This window comes from Eurypyga helias, unplaced genomic scaffold (genome assembly GCF_000690775.1).
Source record: "Eurypyga helias isolate BGI_N326 unplaced genomic scaffold, ASM69077v1 scaffold17926, whole genome shotgun sequence".
NCBI classification, from domain to species: Eukaryota; Metazoa; Chordata; class Aves; order Eurypygiformes; family Eurypygidae; genus Eurypyga; species Eurypyga helias.
Window position 1 is genome coordinate 501 of NW_010256573.1, and position 5,048 is coordinate 5,548.

The following is a 5,048-nucleotide window of genomic DNA, read 5'->3' on the forward strand; positions in this document are numbered from 1 at the left end:
AAGGTGTCCCTGCCCATGGCAGGGGGGTTGGAACTAGATGGTCTTTAAGGTCCCTTCCAACCCAAACCTTTCTGTGATTTTATGACTTCACCTTAGGGATTGCGTGTGTGTAGAAAAAGGTAGTGCGAACAAAACTGTTTCTTGCACTTTCTGTTACTTTGAAAATAAAACAGTTTATGCAAATGTTTCACAAAAGGCAACGTAGGTGAAATGCAGAAACAATTCTTTTAATCACATTGAGCTGTCATGATTCTTGTTGAATATGTGACTACAGCAGTAAGTGTGACAGCCTAAGAAGCTACTGGAAGACCACCACTCACTGAATACGAATGTTTTATAATGAGATAAGCCTGAATGTTCTTGGTTTTACCCTGTATTGTAATACATAAATGTATTTTAATTAGTTGGTATTACCTTTTCAGGACATCTCAAGCTGTAGATAAAAATATGTTAAAAGGTACTACTGCAGCTTGAGTTCCCATGTGGTGTCTGTGCCCCTGAATCCCCTGTTTAATGAAACTCATAATAGGTACACTGGAAGGATGGGTACTAATTCACAGCAGCAGTCTTCTTGCTCCTTGTCACCAGCAGTTAGTTTTCTTCTGTTGCTGCAAAGAGAGTCTTGTCAGGTTCTTTCTAGGTTACTAAATTTCATATGAAATGTCATTTTTATTACCATTTTTGTTTTTATTTCTGGCTGGGAAATGATTAAAAACGTAATGGAGATGTTTTCCATATGAAAACACAGGGTTGTATTTCAGTACCATTTTGAGAAAGAAAGGCTTTGTTTATGTACTAAAACATTAGCATAGCTGGAAACAAAATTAGCTGGCACTGGAGTCTCTAGAGTTTGCAATAAAATACTAGTTTTGAAACCCCTTAATGGGGTTTGTTCGCACGCTCATTCCCCTTGATTCCCGAATTCAGTGTCTTTGCACTTAGGGGAAATTTACAGCTACTTAGAATGTATGAACTCAAACTTTGAGTAGAAACCTCCTGGGATGACAGAGGAAAAAGAAATGTTACAGGACAGGGCAGACTTAGCTGCAAGTATTTTAATTAATGTTTCCATTGTTATATTTCCAACAATCTGTACCTATGAGAAGAACAACCTTTATCATAGGTAGTTGTGTAGCATAAGTTGGTTAAATTATTTTTATTATTTACTTAAAACTTATGATTGGTTAAAGCATTTGTCCTGATATAAGTACAGCGTGTCAGTGCAGTCTCAAAGTGTTTTGACACCTTTTAGTCTTGATGAAAGGCTGCAGCTGGAATAAAGACCTGCATAAATGCTATACGTCGTGTTTGATTTCTGCTCTGCTCAGATTCCTGGGATGTTCGTGATTCTGGTGCTGGGAGAGGACTTTTTGCAAGAGCCTGTAGTGACAGGACAAGGGGTAACGAGTACAAATTGAAAACAGGGAGGTTTAGATTAGATGTCAGGAAGAAATTCTTCACAGAGAGGGTGGTGAGGCACTGGCACAGGTTGCCCAGAGATGTTGTGGATGCCCCAACGCTGGATGTCTTCAAGGCCAGGCTGGATGTGGCTTTGAGCAACCTGGTCTAGTGGAAGGTGTCCCTGCTCATGGCAGGGGGGTTGGAACTAGATGATCTTTAAGGTCTCTTCCAACCCAAACCATTCTATGATTCTATGATACTCAAGATGTTGCTGGTAGAGCCGTATGTGGGAAATTTGTACCAGGACCTTGCCCGATAATATCTCCTTCAGTGTGAAAGAAGGTTAAGCTCCTTCTCCCAGAGTTAAACTGACCAGTGAGGAAGTCTTGAATGTCTAGCATTCCAAAACTAGAAATACAAATAATAAAATGTTTATCCCTGAAAGTTTAACTGGGTTTGCACATTGCTAAAAATAGATGTAATGCATACAATTGCATTATTAGTAAGTATTTCATTTGAATTTTAATACAAACATTAGCAAATGTCTATGCTAACAAATAAACTTCAAAATATTTCAGTATTTGGTCTTCACTGGCAAGGGCACAAGCCGTACCCCCAAGTCACAGAAGGCAAGGGCAGGGACTGGGAGAATGGGGAGCCACCCATGGTCAGCAAAGATCAGGTTTGGGAACGCCTGAGGAACCTGAAGGTGCACAAGTCCATGGGACCCGATGGAATCAATCCGTGGGGCCCGAATGGGGTTGCAAAACCTCTATCCATCATATTTGTGAAGTCGTGGCGGTCTGAAGTTCCCACTGACTGGAAAAGGGGAAATGAAACCCCCATCTTTAAGAAGGGAAAAATGGAGAATCCGGGGAACTACAGGCCAGTCAGTCTCACCTCTGTGCCTGGCAAGATCATGGAGCAGATCCTCCTGGAAACCATGCTGAGGCACATGGAGAATGAGGAGGTGATTGGCTTCACCAAGGGCAGATCATGCCTGACTAATATGGTGGCCATCTACGATGGGGTCACGACCTTGGTGGATAGAGGACAGGCAACTGGTATCATCTACCCGGACTTGTGAAAAGCCTTTGACACTGTCCCTTCTAACTCAAACCATTCTATGATTCTATAATTCTGTCTTTTTGAAAACATTTTTGAAGGTACTGTATAAATGTGTTTTTCTGTCAGGATTTGGGGGGGGTTGGTGTGTGTTTATATGTCACGAAAGATGCATTCCTGTTCTGGAGCTTTATGAATTGCTGAGGATGTTCTGTGTGGTGTGTAGAGATTCTTGTCACTGATTTTAACAACACCATCAAAAGGTTGAGGTGCAAGGAAAAGAGGAATCATAAATCAAAGGCAGGCTAAAGAAAAAGCAAATTCTGCAATTAAGAATTGTTGGGTGTCTAGTATAGCTGACCCAAAGAACCTTATTTCCTTGAAAGCCCAAACCCCTATGGTTTAAATATGAGCCTGTCATGTCTGTCCTAAAGAAATACTGGGATAGACATGAAAATCTGTTAAGGTAAAGCAGAATGCTATGGGTGATTTCTTCCCCCTCCCCCCCAGTATATTAACAGCTAGTACTCTGTGAGAGTATGTGGTGAAGCAAACCTGTAAGTTCCACTGATGCTTTATTTCACTCTGGTGTATGAAATGCGCCTCATGCTGATTTTCTCTACCTTATCTGTATTTTCTTCTTGCAGAAATGGAAGGTGGGGGAGGGAGGGCATAAGGCCTCTTGAAAATATTACTGGTAAGCCAAGTATCATGATTAAACAGGGATATGTCAGATAAGGTGATGGGAAGTGTAAAAAGATACGCTGCCTTTTCCCCCTAGTGTATCTTTAACATTATGACCAATGAATTCGTCAAGTGAAACAGCACAGTCTTCTTTGCATATCATTTGAACTGAGAGCTTGCTTTGAAGAAGATAAGCAGACTGTGTTGCCCAGAAGAAATAATGATGCTAATTTATCTGTGTCTGTCCTCACAGACATAGCAGTGTGCATCAGTGTTGAAAAGGAAATAGAGAAGTGACTGAGCTATAGCCTATCACCTGTTTGATGCCACAGTAGTGTTGATGGCAGGTAGGGCTCTAAGAAATATGGCTGGTCTTGAAATAGTGTTTTATTTTACCTTGTCTCAAAAGTATTTGGAGAAGTTTCCTCTGATGCAATAATAGGTGCAAAATTATGCCAGAAAAAAACCTCTTAGGCAAATGCTTCTCAACACGAGCAAAGCTTTCTGCTCCATCACCATCAGAATATGTAATCAAGGTTGAGAAAGTCTAAGTAACATATGTTTACCAATAATTTCTAACTATCAATATTTACATCCTGGGTATGGGAAACTTGAAAGTCTTTGTCAATTTTTTTGAGGAGGAGGGGTAATGGGATGCTTTCTTTAACACCGGGTAATAGAGTAGCTTAGCAGCAGTAAAAGACTTTACTAAAGTGAAATCTGATGTCTTGCAGTACGTAATTGATGAATAGTTTAGGTACTCATAATCAGATTCTTTTAAAAAGCACTTTTCTGTGTGTTTTCTGTGTCGTTACCTGTCATCTTGCCTAGGATTTCATTGCCATAGATACTTGTCTTTTAACAACTTAGATATAAAAAAGAGACCTTCCAAACATAGAATAGATTTTAGGTGTGTGTACGTAGCTTTAAGGATTCAAATGTGTTTCAGCCGGTGTTATTTTATAATATATTTTACTACATATTGGTGTCTGAGATCTGGGGTGGGTTTTTTTTTTGTTTCAATACGTGTATGTCTAGGAATTTGTAGTACATTGTTTGTGAGGTTTTTTGTTTATAAATTATGAATGGAAGGTTTTTGTCCCTGAATGGAGACATTCATGTGTAAAGGCTGTTTGACTGGTGCATGGTATGTTAGGAATACTTACTGATCTACAAGTGAATTGCTGTGGAACATTTTTCTTTGTCAGGGAGATAAAAGCATTCCAGTGCCCAGAGAGTCCAGGGAGGGTGACAGCACTGGCCTCTGAGCTGCAGCTGTGCAGCTGTATAGCAGCTGGAGATTGTAGGAAAGCAGGGTGGCAGACCCCTGAGGGGCAGCAGTGCCTTTTGGATGAGAAGGATAAGATCAGTAACAGACTATTTCAGTGGTGCTGTTGTGTTTTACCAAAATTTGTATTAAGTTTATAAGTCTGATCTATACAGGTATACAGTTTAAAGAATAAAGTAAGTCTTTCTTTAATGTGTGTATTTCCAGAGATATGGTGGTAGGAAAGTTGTTTATTGTATGTGGCAATTGCAAATTACTTTTCTATTTGAGGAAGTATCTATCCTTAGTCGTTAGTATAGTGTCCCTCCATAATCACCAATTTCTCTGCACTTCTGTTTGGAGTGTGTGTCGAATCATTTAATGCCTTATCCGTGTACTTAAAAATACCATGCATTATTGGCAAAACTCGCTACCTGAAGTAAATGGGGAGAAAAGTATATGAACTTGGAGAAAATGTTGTAGCTGGAAGAATTCTCCCCGATGGGGGCAGAAAAGATGTCAGGCTGCTGTTGAGTGTTGCTGTTTAACCAAACGTGGCGTGGGGCAGTCTGGAGTGCTGCTCTTTGCGACTCCTGCATTGCTGTGGCCGCTTGGTCACTCTTTTCATGAC